Source organism: Bos mutus, chromosome 28, assembly GCF_027580195.1.
Source record: "Bos mutus isolate GX-2022 chromosome 28, NWIPB_WYAK_1.1, whole genome shotgun sequence".
NCBI lineage: Eukaryota > Metazoa > Chordata > Mammalia > Artiodactyla > Bovidae > Bos > Bos mutus.
The window spans coordinates 12,391,840-12,411,343 of NC_091644.1; the positions used below are offsets into that span (position 1 = coordinate 12,391,840).

At 48.3% G+C, this 19,504-nt stretch overlaps 1 protein-coding gene across 15 annotated transcripts in view; it reads left to right on the plus strand.

The window, feature by feature from the left end:
- The window catches only part of KCNMA1 (potassium calcium-activated channel subfamily M alpha 1), a 780,456-nt gene that overhangs the window by 129,886 nt on the left and 631,066 nt on the right, over positions 1-19,504 (plus strand). The window lies entirely within an intron of this gene.

The following is a 19,504-nucleotide window of genomic DNA, read 5'->3' on the forward strand; positions in this document are numbered from 1 at the left end:
GCAATCTTTTTGTATAACCTGCTGTCTTAGATCTCACAGTATTTCTGCTCACATCTTTCTTCTTCATTTTGGGAGTGCTTTTTAAATTTGTCCTGCACAACACATATGATTTCAGAAGTTCCCTTAACTTTTACTGCGGACGGAGAAAAGATGGTTTCTTAACGCTTCAGTTATCATAGGAGCTCTCGGGTACTGGGAACTATGCTCTAGGCTAAGTGCTAACCATTTGCTTGCTTCACTGCGTATAATCCTTAGAATAAGTCTGAGAGGCCTGTACTTCGCGTATCCTCACTCACTGTATAGACTGGGGAAACAGATGCTCAGAGATGTTGAACCTTGCTCAGCTTCACCCTCTAGTGAGTGCTGGGGCTGGAATTCAGGGTCATGCAGTTTTCACTGTGCTCTTAGCCATGTTGATACGATGCCTTCCCAGCCAGGCTGTCATTTACAAATCTTTTTCTTCACTTTGAGTGCTGGGTTCTCAGCTGTTTGGGGTGAAGAATGTTTTCACAACTCCGGTGGGAGGTTTCTGTGTTTTTCATGCATAAATGTGGACAGTGTTTGTCCATATGTCAGGAGGGTCAGTTTTCCTGGGTCCCCTTTTCTGTCCACCTCACAGCCGATAGAATGATCTTCTTGGCTTTTCCACCAGAACACGGGCTGATGAAATGAGGTCTTATAAGATCCAGTGGGCTGTAAGGCCAGGCTTCATGAGCTCGAGCTCTGAGTTGTTCCAGAAGGGAAACTTAATCCCTGTGATATTTCTTCCCCAGTTTGGTGAGCCCACTGCACCGAGAGCCAACTGTTTGCATCTGGCTCGCTGTTTGGCCTGGCCACCGTGCTGGGTACAAACTGTGCTTGAACTCGCGCTCCTTCCTGGAGCTGCCACCTGCCGCGTCAGGGACAAGCCCCTGCCCCCAGCCAGTTCTCTTCTTGGTGTGTCTGCCACGTGATTCCCAGGGCTTCCCAGGGCTGTGCTGAGGCTCCTTTGTGACAAGAGGAACCTGATGTGTGCGGCTTGTCTGCCCCCTGCCTGGCTCATGTCCCGATGAGTCCTTCAGTCTGGGCAGCTCTGCTCTGCGGGTCTTGATGTCCTCTACTCCCGGTTGCACAGCCATTCTGCCACTTCTCAAGAAGCACATCTGCCCTGGGGCCCACTGCCCTCTCTCTTTCCTCATCACTTTCCCCCCAGAGATTCTTCTAGATTTATGGCACAGGGATGGCACCTGTGCCTGGTTTCCTGAGCTGTGCAAGTTCCCCAGGCTTGCAGTCCTCATTTGGTTATGTTAACAGGAATCTGGATGTGAAGGCATCACAGCCTGTGCCAAGTTGCCATGGTAACTCATTAATGGACGGTTCCCTCTGAGACTGGTTGAAGGGCCTTTCTCCCTCTACCTCCTACGTGCGTGAGTGTGGGGAGGGGATGGGTCACTGCTTCTGTCTGACTTCTCCTCTGCTTATTTCTTCCACTTTCTCCCTTTCTTCCCACTTCAGATCTTCAGTCTTAGCAGGAGAAGACGACTGTGGCCTCTGGATCTGACGCGTTGAGTTGGATAAGTCCACTGTAACCACAGCTTCTATGATTCTGGCAACATTGGTCTTGGTGATCAAAGTCAGGCAAAACTGAGGTCTGTTTTGGTAGATTAAGAGACTTTATAATAAAGAGTTGGTCCTCTGCCAGCTCTCCTTACACATCACTCTCAGGCCAGGAACTCAGGATGTAGAAGCCTGTCTGGGGGTTTCTGGAACCCAGAGGTGGACATGCTCACGGGGCATAGATTCATTGTCTGGAGGTGAGGGCAGTGGTGTCAGGAGCAGACTGAGTGTGTGTGCTCACTCATGCTCACGGGGCACGGATTCGGTGTACCATGTCCAAATCCGTCCGGGTCTGGTGCTTGGCACGCTCACTTCCTTGAGGTTTAGTTGATTGACAGTCACTTCTACCGAGAAACCTGACACTCCAGAGGCATTACATGTGATAAGCAAACAGCCTTGGCTCCCAGGCTGAGAAAGGATGATCTTTCCTCACTGGACGTTGATATTCATAAATGACCGTGGGTAATTAAGCACTGTTTGCCTTCAGAAAATTCATTAGGTGTGATGGTGGGGTTTTTCCAATGAGAGGACAGAGAACCAAGAGGGGACATGGTCAGGTTGGTGGTTAACTCCCAAGGCACGTTTGAGGTCTGCTCCCTGAGATGCTTCTTACTGCCATGTATTGGCCTCTGTAAAGACTTGGTCAGGGGGGCCTGGTCCCTTTGTCTGCTTTGTCAACACAGTAGACGCTGATGACCTTGTGAGGAGGAAAAATCCAGGGGAGCAAGGTCAGAGGGTAGGGGGCTGATGAGGAAGGGGAGCAGGAAACTCAAGGAGGGGAAGACAATGAGTTTGGAGAGGCTGAGTTTGAGGTACCTACAGGACACCAGGTTAAGACAGCCAGTAGGCAGCGGGAGGGAAATAAGTCCATGGAGATGCAGTGGGTAGCATCAGGCCCCTACTTCACTCTCTTCTTGGAAACTCATTCAATGTTTTGGAATGCTAGTTACTTTCCCTATAAAATGAGAATGTTCAGAGCTTCCTCATGTTCTGTTGTGAAATCAAGAGAGCCAGTTAACATGGTGTTGCTTTGGGTCCCTTCTGGTCTGGCAAGTTGCTCAATATCTCTTCCTTGAAGGGTGCTTTTTCTGGAATAGTCTTTTTTTTTTTTTAATTGTTTTTATTTATTTTATTTGTTTGGCTGTGCTGGATCTTGGTTGCAGCACACAGGATCTTTAGTTGCTGCGTGGGCAATCTAGTTCCCTGACTGGGGATTGAACCCAGGGCCCCTGCATTGGGAGCATGAAGTCTTAGCCCCTGGACTACCAGGGAAGTCCCTGAAATATTCTTTGTAACAGCCATGAGGTGTTCAGGTCGCTGGAAGTCCCCTGGTGAGGATTTTGATGAGAAGGGTAACACATAGACGGGATTTTGTTGTCAGTGAGATGGTCAGGGAGGGTCTGGGATCCAAGATGGGCTGGCTAGGCCATGTGGTCAGGTGGGTGCAGGTGGTTCAGGGATAATTTAGGGGCCCTGGAGGTGGGTGAGAGCCATCAAAGCCAAGACGTCGAGCACTGTGTGCCTTTCAAAGCTGTCCATCCCCAGTGAGGCTTCTTCCAAGGCCTCCAAGGAGGGCTCTGCGTCTTTATCAGACCGATGCTTGCTGAGCCTCTCTGGCGGATGGTCTCAGGCAGCCTCGGGACCAGCGAGCTTCCCAGGGAGGAAGACTTCAGAGACTGGCAGCCTTCCGTGAGAAACCTCAGGGAGTAAGGCAGGAGTGGCTCAGCAGCCCTCTGCCTCCCCCTTGGGGAAAAGCAGCGCCTGTCTCTGGCCTGAGGTCTCTTGCCATCCTCTGCCCAGCCCCTTGGGTTTGGGCCAGGGCACAGCTATTGTGTCCACCTGCACCAGCCTCTAGGGCAGCAAGCCTTGGCTTGGGCTTCCTGCTGGTGTCTCAGGGGAGCATTCCGGGAAGTTTGTGTTTTCTCTCTTTCACAAACGAGACAACAGGGCCCAAGAAGTCAAGGGCACTTGTTGGCCCATATTCTTGTTGGTGTGCTCACCGGGGTGCAGAAGGTGGCAGGGAAGGTCGTGTTCTGTCCTCTGGGTGGTGGGCAGCCGTCGGAGGCTTGAAGAGCAGGACAGTGGTATGCTGGGGCTGGGACTCAACGCTATGACTCAGAGTCAGGCAGCCTGAGGCTGGAGGGCACAGGAAGGGGATGACCAAAGTCAGGGCAAACAGTTAGGAGTCCGTCTAGTGTTACAGGCACGAGGCCACAAAGGCCCGGGCTGGGACAGAGCCAGGAAGTTTTTTCAGACGTGTAGCCTATTTCTTGGGGCTCTGCCCCAGTATATTAGTAATGTTAGGAATTCCAACTGGCTTTAAAAAAACCTGTTTTTTTCTTTAGGGAACCCAAGTATTGCAGGTTGAATTATGTCCGCTCCAAAAGATGTTGAAATCCCAGCCCCTAGTACCTATAAATGTGACTGACCTTATTTGGAAATACAGTCTTTGTTTTCTTTTCATATATTTTTTTTTACATTGAAGTACAGTTAATTTATAATTTTAAATTAATTTCTGCTGTATGGCAAAGTGGCTCAGTTATATGTATATTTATTATTTATATGTATATATATACATGCGTTCTTTTTACTATTCTTTTTCATTGTGGTTTATCATAGGAAATTTAATAAAGTTCTCTGCTATACAGTACGACCTTATTGTTTATCTACTCTGTATATAAAAGCTTATAGGTGCTAACCCCAACCTCTCACTCCATCCCTCTCCCAACCCTCTCCCCCTTGGCAACTACGAGTCTGTTCTCTATATCTGTGGCTCTGCTTCTGTTTCCGGGATAGGCTCATTTGTGTCATATTTTAGATTACATGTATAAGTGGTATCATATTTGTCTTTCTCTTTTTGACGTCACTAGTATGATAACCTCTAGTTGCATCTGTGTTGCTGCGGATGGCGTTGTTTCATTCTTTTTTATGGCTGAGTGGGACGGGGGAGCCTGGCGGGCTGCCGTCTATGGGGTCGCATAGAGTCGGACATGACTGAAGCGACTTAGCAGCAGCAGCAGCGGCGGCAGCATTTCTTTGGGGCTTTCCTGGTGGCTTAGTGGGTAAAGAATCTGCCTGCCAATGAGGGAGATATGGGTTTGATCCCTCGGTTGGGAAGATCCCCTGGAGAAGGAAATGGCAACTCTCTCCAGTATTCTTGCCTGGGACATCCCGTGGACAGAGGAGCCTGGTGGGCTACAGTCCATGGGGTTACAAAAGAGTCGGTCACAACTTGGCAACTAAACAAGTATCTCACCGTAGAGATGTACCACATCTTCTTTATCATTCATCCATGGACACTTAGGCTGTTTCCACGTCTTGGCTATTGTGAGTGGTGCTGCTTTTTTGAATTATAATTTTGTCTGCACAGGAGTGGAATTGCGGGATCATATGGTAGGCCTGTTTATAGTTTTCTGAGGAATCTCCACACTGAGCTCCATAGTGGCTGCACCAACTTACGGTCCCCGCCCCCAGCAGTGTAGGAGGGTTCCCTTTACTCCCTCCCTCTCCAGCATCTGTTATTTGTAGACTTTTTAATGATGGCCGTTCTGACCCATACAGATACTTTGTTGTTTTTACGTGCATATCTCTGATAACTAGTGATGCTGAGCATCTTTCCTGTGCCTATTTGCCGTCTATAGGACACGCAGTCTTTGCAGATGATCAAGCTGAGGTCATCAGGGTGGGCCTTAGCCCAGTAGTGTGCACTTGCGTGCCTGTTCAGTCATGTCCGACTCTCTGTGACCCCATGGACTGCAGTCTACCAGACTCCTCTGTCCGTGGAATTTTCCAGGCAAGAATACTGGAGTGGGTAGCCATTTCCTTCTCCAGGGGATCTTCCCGACCCATTAGCACTGCTGTCTTTACAGGAAAGGGAACTTTGAACACAGATAGGCACACAGGGAGAAGACCAGGTGAAGATGGAGGCAGAGATCAGGGTAATGCACTTACAAGGCAAGGAAGGTCAAAGATGGCCAGCAGAGCACCAGAGCTGGAGCAGAAGCGAGGAACAGAGTCTCCCCCATAACCCTCAGGGAGATCCAGCCCTGTTGGCATCTTGATCTCAGACTTCTGGCCTCTAGAATGCGAGGCAATAAATTTCTGCTGTTTAAGCCACCCACTTCTTGAAGCTTTGTGATAGCAACCCTTGGCAGATGAATACACCCAGCTTTCCAGACCTCATTTTTCCACACCCTGGAAACTGCTTCCACTGATGTCAAAGGATCATGTATGTGAGCTCCTGCCCTTGAGGAGTTCACTTCTGATAAGCCCTCCCAATCTGGCTATCAGAAGCTGCTCTGTGAGTCACGGAGAATCCAGGTAGCTCCTATGGGCAGAGGCTGCCAGTTCATAGCTTGCCCTTGGCCCTAGGCTCAAGAGGGGCTGGGAGATGAAAGCTAGGACCTAGTTGTTGGGGAGCTTGTGGTCTGGTTGGTGAGACACTCAGACTAAATAGAGGCTACCTTCCTAACATCCAAATATGACTACTGGAAAAACTGTAGCTTTGACTACACACCTTTGTCGGCAAAGTGATGTCTCTGCTTTTTAACACGCTATCTAGATTTGTCATAGATTTCCTTCCAAGGAGCAAACATCTTTTAATTTCATGGCTGCAGTCACTGTCCGCAATGATTTTGGAGCCCAAGAAAATAAAATTTGTCACTTCTTTCACTTGGAACATTAAGCGTAGCCTTTAACACACAACTCTGACATGGTGCCCATCAAATCCCACATTTCCTGTGAGCCTACTTTGTGCCAGGGAGCCGTTGTGCCTAGTTCTGCTTGTGAAACATTGAAGAAATCACTCCAGCCTAGAGTCTTGGTTTCCTCCCCTCCAAGAAGAGGATGATCTTGATCAAACACCCCACTCAGGCCAGCTGAAGGAGGTAAGCCCCAGGCCATGCTGGCCTCCCCTCTGCACAGGTCAAGCACAACATGGTGAGTTTCTCTGGCTTTCAAAGTCTTCTGCCTTGGTCATCCCATTCTACTGAGAGACATGGTCAAGCATGTGTACCTCCTCCAGCCCTGTATTGATTTTTCAGTGCTCGATTCCATCCCTTTTATGTTACTTACAGCCTCCGCGAGGGCAGAAGCCTCTCCCTGTCTTGTTCACTGTGCAGAGGGGAGGCCAGCATGGCCTGGGGCTTACCTCCTTCAGCTGGCCTGAGTGGGGTGTTTGATCAAGATCATCCTCTTCTTGGAGGGGAGGAAACCAAGACTCTAGGCTGGAGTGATTTCTTCAATGTTTCACAAGCAGAACTAGGCACAACGGCTCCCTGGCACAAAGTAGGCTCACAGGAAATGTGGGATTTGATGGGCACCATGTCAGAGTTGTGTGTTAAAGGCTACGCTTAATGTTCCAAGTGAAAGAAGTGACAAATTTTATTTTCTTGGGCTCCAAAATCATTGCGGACAGTGACTGCAGCCATGAAATTAAAAGATGTTTGCTCCTTGGAAGGAAATCTATGACAAATCTAGATAGCGTGTTAAAAAGCAGAGACATCACTTTGCCGACAAAGGTGTGTAGTCAAAGCTACAGTTTTTCCAGTAGTCATATTTGGATGTTAGGATTGGACCATAAAGAAGGCTGAGTGCTGAAGAATTGATGCTTTTGAATTGTGGTGTTGGGAAGGCTCTAGAGAGTCCTTTGGACTGCAAGGGGATCAAACCAGGCAATCCTAAAGCAAATGAACCCTGAATATTCATTGGAAGGACTGATGCTGAAGCTGAAACTCCAATACTTGGGCCACCTGATGTGAACAGCCAACTCATTGGAAAAGACCTTGAGCTGGGAAAAATAGAAGGCAAAAGGAGAAGGGGACGACAGAGGATGAGATGGTTAGATAACATCACCAACTCAATGGACATGAGTTTGAGCAAACTCCAGGAGATAGTGGAGGACAGAGGAGCCTGGCATGCTGCAGTCCCTGTGGCCGCAAAGATTCGGACACAACTTAGTGACTGAATAGCAACAAAAGTGTTCCATAGGAGCAAAGCTTATGTCCTTGGCTAAGACCATGGACTTTCAGGGACAGTGGTAACCTCTTTGCTGGAGCCCTGTGCTCCCAGCCCTGCTGGGGCACACACTCCCCTCCTGTGCTGATTGACAGGCGTGGTATCCACGTGTGGCCTTTTGCAGGCAACTGCAGGAGGGTGATGAGCTTTACAAATCTGCCTGGTGCCTAAAATTGAACCGTACACATAATTCACTTGCTCAGCTGGGCCTGCGTTCTCTCTGCCATCCAGCCTCCAGCTCACGCTTGTTGCCTTACAATTCTGGACTTCTTCAGCATGGCCGGCTTGTCCCAAATTCCTGACCTTTGGGCCTTGGGTCCCCATGGGCAGCTCATTGCCATCTGAATGAGCCCTGGCTTCTTCAGTGTTCTTCAGCCTCTCATCTGCTTTCAAAGCACCACACCTGCCTGAGGGCAGGTGGAGAAGGGGATGAGAAGCCCCCTCCTCAACCCCAGGAAGGGGCAGGGGTCATGATTTTCACCTAGGGCCCCCCATTTAGAAAGCATTGCTAGAAACTGAGAGTTATCATTGAGTCCTTTTAAAGGACCCAACCCCATGCCAGGAACTCTGAAAAACACAGTTACTGTTTCCAGAGAGACAAGACCAGTGGAAAACTCTAGTTAACACTCAGACTGGTGTTCAGGTACCCAGTCAAATTCCTGTCACCTAGCTTTGTTCTGAGGCAAAAGATTTCATTTCTTTTTTAATTTCTTTGTAAACTTCTACAAGGTCTTGGCGAGCAGTTGCAGAGCACGTGGCATGTTGTCAGGACCCAGTAAATAGGAGTTGAGAGTACCCACCCCCCCACTGCCTCCACTGCAGGGGTCAGAGCTGACCCCGTGACAGTGCCTGCCAGGTGCCAGGTTCCTTTAAAGGGGCTTTTATAAGTACTAGTCACTTCACTCACATGGGAGCTCAGGGAAAGACAGAGGCACAGACTGGTTAGGAGGCGTTGTCCAAGGTTCCAGGATGCGAAGTTGGGGTTTGATGCAGACCATCTGGCCCCAGATCTGTGCCTTAAACCTCTGCGCTCCATGGCCTTATTGAGACCAGCATATGAGACCCTGGACAACCTGCCTTATGTCATCTTTCCCCTATACCTCCTAGTTGCCTCATCTTTAAAATTGGGATGGTGAGGTACCAACTGAGACCTTTAGGAGAATTTTCTCTCTTTTCTTTAAACTTTTTATTTTATATTGGAGTATGCATGCATGCTAAGTCACTTCAGTCGTGTCTGACCTATGTGACCCTATGGACTGTAGCCTGCCAGGCTCCTCTGTCCGTGGGATTCTCTAGGCAAGAATACTGGAGAGGGTTGCCATGCCCTCCTCCAGGGGATATTCTCAACCCAGGGATCAAACCCGCGTCTCATATGTCTCCAGCATCGGCAGGCAGGCTCTTTACTATCAATGCCACCTGGGAAGTTATATTGGAGTGTAGCCAGGTAACAATATTATGATAGTTTGAGATGGGCAGCTGAGTGGCTCAGCCAAACATATACATGTATCCATTCTCTCTCAAACTCCCCTCCCATCCAGGCTGCCACATCACACTGGGCACAGTTCCCTGTATTCTACGGGAGGTCACTGCTGGTTATCCATTTGAAATATGGCAGTGTGTACCTGTCCATCCCAAACTACCTGCCTTAGGAGACTTTTCTGAGCTTTGTAGAGGGTTTAAGGAGGATGGCTGGTGCCTCCTAGGCACTCAGTACGTGGTAGCAGTTCTTTCAGTAAGAAACACATGTGTGTGCCCGTGTGTGCATGTGTGCTAAGTCACTTCAGTTGTGTCTAACTCTGCCACGCTATGGACCATAGTACACCAGGCTTCTCAGTTCATGGAGTTCTCTAGGCAAGAATACTACGCCTTCTCCAGGGAGTCTCCCCGACCCAGGGATTGAAGCCAGATCTCCTGCATGGTAGGCTGATTCTTTATAGTCTGAGCCATGGGGAAGCCCTTGTGTGTGCACAGGTGGCCAAAAATGCAAGCTGTCACATACAGAACACCCACAGGCCGATACAGCTCTTTTACTATAGGTGTTTAGAGCATGGAACTCTGTGTGGCTGGATTAGGAGAGGTGGGGTGAAGTGTTCCAAGTTGAGGGTGTCTGTTTGGGCAAACGTAAGGGGAGGTAGGAAAGCAGAGAGCCAGAAGGGTGCCAGGGGCAGTTGTGTGGGAATGCTGGGTGTGGGAAGCTAGGTTGGGGACTTTGGCTGGGAATTATGACCTGTGAGCTGTGGGGAGGCTCTGAGGGGTGCCATGCTCGTGGGGGATCATTTCAGACTCTGCTGGCCCATTAGCAGTTGAGCTGTCGTGGATGGGGGCGACTTCTCATTCATTCAAATCTGTGCCCATTTCTGATGAACAGAGCGGTATTCACAGAGGGAGGGACCAGCAGGGCATGTGGGATGCTTGCCCAGTCCCTCCATCTGCTATCCCAAGAGGCTGGCCCCCAGGTCCTGGACGTGTCCAAGGCTATAAGCTTATTGCCTTTCAGCTGCTGTTTGTGTCACACATGCCTGTCCCACAAGGGGCATTAAAAATATCCCAGTGGCTAATAGCATTTCTCAAAATAACTGCTTGCAAAGTGCTTTGCTGGGGCGAACGGCTACTAAAATTAGACACCCTGGAGAGTGTATGTATGTATGTGTGTGTGTGTGTGTGTGTGTGTGTGTGTGAGAATTTTGAACTCATTTCCTCCTAGATGAGGCCCACGGTTTTCACCCTTTTGTTCTGTGGTTCCTCCTCCTGTCACTGGGTGTTCCAGAGCCCTGTTTACCGGCTCACCCCCGTGATGCCCTCTTCAACCCCCAGTCCTTGGCTAATTGGAGCGGCTGCTGCCCTACATTGCCTGGTTGTCCTGCCCCGAGGAGCAGAATTTTGAAGAATCTTGAGGGGTGGGGTGGCCTCATTGTACAGCAGCCTCATTCCTCAGTGTGCCAAGTAATAATAGCACACCATGGGGGAATCTCGCTCGGCCTGCACTCCGAAGGGGAAACTGGGCCACGGAGCAGCCAGGCAGCCCCACTCAAGGTGCCCTAGTAACTGAGGGCACAGACGCACAGTTTTCCAAACTCTGGTTCCAGGCCGAGGCTCTAGAATTCTTTAGTGGTCTCTAGTCCTTGGGACCACTAGGTCTCCCAGGGGCCACCAGTTCTCCTGTCACTCATGATACAAAAGGGAATGAGGGTATCCTTGGAAGAGTTATAAAAACAAAGTGAATGGGCACTTGAAGGGAATCTGGATGCAGGGCAAAGGGAATTTGAAAGCCAGAGCTGGTTTTTCCCTTAGGTTGTAACTGCATCGAATGAGGTGGGCCTCGGTGTCCCCATGTTTGAAATGGACATTCAGTGACTCACTTAACAAGCATCTTTTGAGTGCCTTATGCGGGCCTGGCACTGGAGTTACAAAGAGTGTTCCAGGTGAAAGCCAGGTCTGGAGACGTTCACAAGCCAGTGTGCTGTGTGTGTGTGGCAGCTCCAGAGGGCCCAGGGCTCTGTGTGGTCCAAGGTGAGGGATGCTGGCTGTGTCACTGTGTCTGCTGGCCTTGTATTGTCCCTAGAGATTTGGGTCCTGGAGGCGAGAGCCTTAGGAGCAGGAATGGAGGCCCAGGAGGAGGGAATTTCCCTTTCCTGATGGGAACTGTATATGATAGAATGTTTATATAGTAGAAGGAGCACAGGCTCTGGAGTCAGGTGGGCCTTCGTGACCTTAGGCTAATTGCATAAGCTCTGTGAACCCTTTTTTTTCCCCCCCAGCTATTAAATGTGAATCCAAAAGGTACTGACCTCCAAGGGCTATTGTGAGGATTACAATGAGGCCACCCTACCTCTCAAGATTCTTTGCAACTCTGCTCTTCAGGGCAGGACGACCAGCCAACGACAGACTGGATCCAAAGTGCCTCGGTGGTCCTGGTGTGCAGAAGGCGCCCCACACACTGTAGATATTGGAGGCGTTAGTTATATTAGTATTAATAAAAACTGTGTCTGCTGAGAAGTTCTGATAATCACTGCTTTCAGTCAGGGGGCTGGTCATTTCATTTTTGAGTATTATCAAGCCACTGCTGTCTGTAAAGCCATCAGAAAGCCAGAGTCGCTTACTGGAAACCAGCTAGGCCAAGTTTTGAATGTGAGTGTGAATAGAGGTAGGAGTACATTTTTTAAGGTTTCCATGTAATGAAACCTTGGTAAATCACATCCTATGTTAGATTCTTTACGGAAACAGGATATTTAAGAGAAACCTTTTCCAGAAACCCATGTGTAAAGCCCTAAAATCGTTAACTCTTAAAGTCGGCAGGGGCTGCAGACATCAGGATATATAGTCTTCTAACTCAGGGATCCTTGAGTAGGAGTGAATTTGACTGAGCCCCCAGTCTCACCCCATGGGACATTGGACACAGTTGGAGTGTGATGTTTCTGTTACCTAGAGGGTAGAGACCAAGGATGCTGCTAAGCATCCCACAATGCACAGGACGGCGATCCCCCCTCCCCAAACACACACAATAAAGATCTATCTGGACCAAAATGTCAGTAGTTCTGGCAGGGGAAAGTGATTCCCAAGGTAATGTCTGAGGTGGACCTGGGACCCAGAACTGAGTTGGTTGACCAGAGGCCAGAGCTGTTCCTGTTATATTTAGTGCCTTCATCTCATTATATGAAACAATCAACTTTAATCATGCTCCTGAGATCTTATTTTATACTTTATCACTTTCAAGTCACTTTCTTTTGTGATCTCCTGAGTTTTCTGATTTGAGAAAGCCAGATTTCACTATTCTAGACCTGGCTAATAGAGAAGGGTCACTAGATTTAGTAAATAAAAACACAGGATGCCCAGTTACACCTGAATTCCAGATAAGCAGGATAGAGCTTTTGGTTATGTATGTCCTCTGCTGTATTTGGGACATACTATTTTAGTAAATTAATAATAAAGTATTTCTTGTTTATCTGAAGTTAAAAACATAGATTCATTTAGATATTTGGCAAAACTAATACAATATTGTAAAGTTTGAAAAAAAAAAAAAAAAACCATAGATGGGCATCTTGCTTGGACCTGGAAACCCTGTAATCTAGAGATCACACGCAGGCTGTGGGACCTTTCTATCCCTGCCTGAGGCTTCTGGCATTGCTCCGAGACCCCTCTGCCTGGAGGGGAAAGATGGTCAGGAGAGAGGAGGGTGGCCCTGAGCATGGAGCCAACATCTTCCGCTCTTGCCCACAGGTGTCTGGGAGGGACTGGCCATCCATACTGGGCTAAAGGGAAATGGCCTGTAAGCTGAGAGGGTGGCCAAGCTGTCCCATTTCATAACTGAAGAGATTAAGTGAAGTGTCAGCAAGTGAGTTATGTTCCTGGAACACCAGGTCTAGGGTAATCCTGGCAACTTTGCTCCTGAACCAGGAGCAGAGTCCTGCCCATCCCACTGGCTTCTAGAGAACACTGCCACCTTGGCCTGGGGCGTGCTAGGGCTTTGGGCGCTGGCTCCTCGGCTAGGTCACAGAGCCTTCCAGCACTAAGGTGCTCTCCGTGCGTGGGGCCTGGACTCTGGGTCTGCCTGCAGGGTTGGAGCTGTGCAGCTGCAGCAGCTCAGGGGAGAGGACAGCTCAGCGGGAGAGGACGGGGCAGGATGCACCCACAGAGCCGCCTCTGAGCTGTGGGCCCGGCTGCTGCCAGTCTATGACCTCAGCCCCTTTGTTCAGAAGAGGCTTAGAGGTCGAGGCTGTTAACAGGCGAGGTGACAGGAGGATGCTGACTGCTGCTCCGGCCTCTTGACCTCATACGTCCTGCCTTCTCTACTGATTCTGCATCTTCGCCTGCTAGTCCTGACACTGGGCTGCAAAGCAGGTAGAGGTCAGCTGCTACTCTGCTCCATCCCCTCCGCCTCCCCACCCAAGGTCTGGGCTTGCTGGGTGTCAGGATGCCGCCTGTCCCTCTCCCCAGAGCAGCTTCTTGTTGCAGGAATTCATCTCCACGGCCTTGCTCCTTGTTCCTGAAGGGTGATCAGTTGACCATGGCCTTGATGGTGGCTTTTCTTCATGTTGACCAGGAACAGCCTTTGAGGGTCTTCAGGGGTAACTTGTTCACCACATTGCCTGCCATCTTGTGGGCATCCACGGGCCTCCCGAGGACCAGTGGATACACCTGACTGTGCTTTGTAGGTGCATAAGTGCGTGTGAACCGGTGCATGAGAGAGAAGAGCACAGTAACGCTATTTTGTAGAAAGCATCTGATGAGAAACGTTGAGGTCGCTGGTTCTCAAACTCGAGTGGGCATCAGCATCACCTGGATACTGTTAATACAGAGACCAGCCCCAGCTCAGGATTCCTGGCTCCAGAGTTCAGCGGTAGGGACCAAGACTTTGTACTTCTAACAAATTCCTGGGTGATGCTACTGGTTCAACACCATACTTTGAGGGTCACCAGCTGAAATGATGGCCCTTCTCAAATGCCTTGTGTTTCAATTTTATTTTTATTAAAATATTCATTAAGTAACTAATCAGACAAATTGAATGCCTGCTATATCCCATGCACCAAGTTTGGGGGTAAAATGTTAAAAAAAACAGCCTCAGGGAACCCACAGTACAACAAGGGAACTGCACATTAAAAACTTAAAAGCTTCTGCACAACAAAGGAAACTATTAGCAAGGTGAAAAGGCAGCCTTCAGAATGGGAGAAAATAATAGCAAATGAAGCAACGGACAAACAACTAATCTCAAAAATATACAAGCAACTCCTACAGCTCAACTCCAGAAAAATAAACGACCCAATCAAAAAATGGGCCAAAGAACTAAATAGACATTTCTCCAAAGAAGACATACAGATGGCTAACAAACACATGAAAAGATGCTCAACATCACTCATTATCAGAGAAATGCAAATCAAAACCACTATGAGGTACCATTTCATGCCAGTCAGAATGGCAGCGATCCAAAAGTCTACAAGCAATAAATGCTGGAGAGGGTGTGGAGAAAAGGGAACCCTCTTACACTGTTGGTGGGAATGCAAACTAGTACAGCCACTATGGAGAACAGTGTGGAGATTCCTTAAAAAACTGGAAATAGAACTGCCTTATGATCCAGCAATCCCACTGCTGAGCATACACACTGAGGAAACCAGAAGGGAAAGAGACACATGTACCCCAGTGTTCATCGCAGCACTGTTTATAATAGCCAGGACATGGAAGCAACCTAGATGCCCATCAGCAGATGAATGGATAAGAAAGCTGTGGTACATATACACAATGGAGTATTACTCAGCCATTAAAAAGAATACATTTGAATCAGTTCTAATGAGATGGATGAAACTGGAACCTATTATACAGAGTGAAGCAAGCCAGAAAGAAAAACACCAATACAGTATACTAACGCATATATATGGAATTTAGAAAGATGATAACAATAACCCTGTGTACGAGACAGCAAAAGAGACACTGATGTATAGATCAGTCTTATGGACTCTGTGGGAGAGGGAGAGGGAGGGGAGATTTGGGAGAATAGCATTGAAACATATATAATATCATGTATGAAACAAGTTGCCAGTCCAGGTTCGATGCATGGTACTGGATGCTTGGGGCTGGTGCACTGGGACCTCCCAGAGGGAGGGTAGGGGAGGGAGGAGGGAGGAGGGTTCAGGATGGGGAACGCGGGTATACCTGTGGTGGATTCATTTCGATATTTGGCAAAACTAATACAATATTGTAAAGTTTAAAAATAAAATTAAAAAAAATGAAATTACAAAAAAAAAAAAAAACAATTGCCAACTAATCTATTTGCTTCTACTGGAGTGTTATGTGGGAAGTGCAGTAGGGGTGTAGAAGGGACAGTTGAGAGGGTACTTTTTGAAGGTAAGCGTAATAGAGTTTCCTTCTCTCTGTGTATTGCAGTTTGTGTGATTTGTCTCCCCAGCTGACCTGTAGGAACCCTCAGGGAAAAGGCTGAAGTGAATCTCAATTTTCCTTTTTAAAGTGTTTTCTAATTCTGAGGACACGGTAGGCAACCAAAAAAAAAAAAAAAAGCATTTGCCAAAAGAGGAGATATCAGTATCAAAGAAATGATGCCTAGTGGTGGAATTTCAGACCCAAATGTGTGTGGGAGCTTACAGATTTGGATTCGATTATTAATGTCCACTTCTCGGGCTGACCTGGATAGAGACCAGCTTAAGCAGGAGGACACCCTCTCTGGTCTCCAGCATCAACTCACTGCCTGAGATCATGGGAAATACTGCTGAACATTTCACCTGCAAGAGTCTTGAAACCTGCCATGTTCTTAGAAAGCTCATTTCCAAGAGCTGGAAGTGGTCCTGAGCTGATGCTTAGCTGGGACCTGTCTTGGCCTGAGGGGACACAGCCTCACAGCAGGGGGGGCAGACCCAGGTAACTTTCTTTCTTTACATCCTGCGGGGCTGAAGAGGGAGGAGACCCTCTCTGTGGTAACTGCTTGGAGCTTTGAGCTCCAGCTGGAAAGTGTGCTCCTTGTTCTGAACAGGGCCAGGAGAGACCCTTGGGCTTTGGCCAGGGCCAGGGGCCGCCTTCTCTGTGACTTCTCCTTCATATTGTGTCCCCCCTGACTTTAGGAGTAGTGGACAGCAACAGAACTAAGCCTGCTCCCTCCATCATCCATCACAAAATTATTCATAATATCTCTTGCTGTGTGCAGAGTACCATCCTTTAAAAACACCTTTCAGTTCAGTTCAGTCGCTGAGTCGTGTCCGACTCTTTGCGACCCCGTGAATTGCAGCACACCAGGCCTCCCTGTTCATCACCAACTCCTGGAGTCCACCCAAACTCATGTCCATTGAGTCGGTGATGCCATCAAACCATCTCAATCTCTGTCGTCCCCTTCTCCTCCTGCCCTCAATCTTTCCCATCATCAGGGTCTTTTCAAATGAGTCAGCTCTTCGTATCAGGTGGCCAAAGTATTGGAGTTTCAGCTTCAACATCAGTCCTTCCAGTGAACACCCAGGACTGATCTCCCTTAGGATGGACTGGTTGGATCTCCTTGCAGTCCAAGGGACTCTCAAGAGTCTTCTCCAGCACCAAAGTTCAAAAGCATCAATTCTTCGGTGCTCAGCTTTATTTACAGTCCAACTCTCACATCCATACATGTCTACTGGAAAAACCATAGCCTTGACTAGATGGACCTTTGTTGGCAAAATAATGTGTAGGTTTATAATAGATTGAAAAGGGTCAACAGAGGTGAAGAACAGTCAATATTGATGGAGCGCATGCCCTCAGACACAGTTCTGAAGCACTCTGCCTGTGTTCCTTCATTCAGTCTTGAAAACAACTCTCCAAGTGGGGGGTGAAGTTTCCCCCATTTTAAAGAAAATACTGAGGCTGTGAGAATTTCAGTAATTACTGAAATTGCTCCAAAAATAAAAGGGCAGCATCAGGTTTGGATTCCATGAGACTCCAGCACCGGGATTAATTGTTCCCCTGTCCTGCTCCAGACAATGGTGGCATGGGGGGATAGGAGGAAGATGAAGGCAGAGATTAGACTTTGGGGTTTGTGCCCTATCTGCTCCTCCTGGACCCTGGCTTCCTCCATAGTCTGTCCAGCTGCAACAGCCTATATTAGCCCCTCTTTCCAACCTCTGTTTTGATCTGCTATGGACATTTAATTTGGTTTGGATTATGATGATGCTGATGGCGATTACTACTACTACTATTGTTGCAGTAACTCTATCTTAGTAGTATTGCAAAGCCCCTGAGAACAGGCACTGACTCCCTCCTGCTCTCCCAGGACCTCTCACAGCAGAGCTCAGGGTGGGGCTGATAAACACTGAGGCTCACCAAGAGCTGGTACGTGGTCCACACCCAGGGTGATTAACCATCTGGTTTGCTTGGGACTGTTGTGGTTTTAGCGCTGCGAGTCTCGCATCTTGGGAAAACCCTCAGTCAGCCCTGGGCAAAGCAGGACAGTTGGTCACCCTGTACCCCAACTGACAGATGAAGACACTGGTGCCCGAGGTGGGCAGGGTGGGCCTGGCAGAGGTGGACAGAGCATGCCTCAAGCCTCGCCATGATTCTTGATGGAGACTGACTCCCTGACTCCTGATCTGGTACTCTCTCTCCCGCAGCCTCCAGAAGTGAGGCTCAGTCTTCCGTTCTGTGCTCTTAAGACACAGCTTTTATAGGCAGCTGCTGTCTTCTCTCTGATTCCTTGATGCTTCTCATCCTCTTTTGGAAAAATAACTTGGGCAATCAAGAAGCCTTGGCTGAAAGCTCCTGGTGGTGCACTTGAGATGTACTGGGGGCTGACTGGGGTAACTCTTTGAGGGGAAGTCAGGCGTGCTCCAGAGGCTTGTGTTTCCGCTGCACTTCCATGTGGTTTGTCTCCCCAGAACCAATTTTTGCTGAACCACGGGCACAGTGGTTCTTCAGCAGGGACAGGGGGCAGTTGACAGATTCTCAGTTGAATCCTGGAGGACAATGCATTCTGGGCCAACACCCTCTAAAGTAGGATGTACAAAACTGTCCTTTGGAATACTGGGGAAAATATTAAAATATTAATTTCTATTTTTGTGAGCTTTTTAAGTGACTTTCTGTGTACATATTGCAGTGTATGTAATACTCATATGGTATGGCTCTTGATGTATATATGTACACACAGGGGGGTATATGCTGATGGGAGCTGCTCTTCCAGAATGCTTGCCATATTTCTGCAGAAGTGTTTTAATGATAATGAAATCTCTTGGCTGGAGGATAGGTGTTTGAATCTCTTTCAGCAGGGGGAGGTCCAGATGAAGAACAGAGTGAGTTTTGAGACGTCTCTGGTGGCCCAGTGGTTAGGACTCTGTGCTTCCAGTGAAGGGGGTACCACTTTGATCCCTGGTCAGGGAACTAAGATTCTGCAAGCCCCACAGCACTGCCAAAAAAAAAAAAAAAAAAATGTAACAGAGCGGTTTTCAGTGTAAATTGGCTTAGAACATCCCTCTGTTGATGTTTAACTGATGCAGATGGTACTTAAGTGTCTCCACGGATGGTGTGTACCCTATTTATGGTAACAAGTCTTGAGAGCAGTTCTGTGCAACACAGAGGTAGCTTCCTGCTGTCAGCTTTGCACACTTGTGTCGTACCTCTTAATAGGATGAATGTTTTAGCTGATGAGTGATGAGAGGCAGCGTTTGATAGAGCAGTGTTCTCAAAGTGGGATTCCCAGACCAGCAGCATTGAGCATCACCTGGGAACTTGTTGTGAATGCAAACTCTTAGGTTTCACCCCAGACTCCCTGAATCAGCAACTGGGGGTAGGGGCCCCGCACTCCTTGTTGCAGCTGATCATTCTGATGTGTGGGCAAAAGTGAGAACCATTGAGATACCCTGGCAGGAGCATGGAGTTGGAGTCCTGGCTCTGCTTCTGTGAGCTTGGGTAAGTTACTAATGGTCTCCTCGGAGACCTGGTTTCCCCGTCTGACTACTGAGGGTTTAAACAACTCTCTCCCAACTTTAGTATGAAGATGGAAATAGGGGATAATTGATGTAAAATGCTTAGCACCATGCAGAGCGAGTAGAGGTATTCGGTATCCAGCCTCAGGTATTGTTTTTCCCATTAATTGGATATGATGAGGGTGGTAGCACCTGAAAGGAGGAGGCCCAGAAACACCTGGTTCCCAAATTGCTTCCCTCACTAGCTCTGCGATTCTTGGGCAAGTGGATCTCCTCGATAAAATGTGCTTAACCACACCAGTCTAACAGGATCCAATGATTGAAGTGCTTTATAGTTTGTAAAATAATCCAATAAAAGAAATTTCTAGGGAGTTATTTACTGAGGTGACTCGTACTTTGTCCTCTGGGAAAATACATCCCCTTTCCTAAAATAATAAAAGAAAAAGTCAAAAATCTGACCATGGAGGACCTGCAGGCTGGGTCACAAAAGACTGTTTTGCCCCCAGGACCACTTT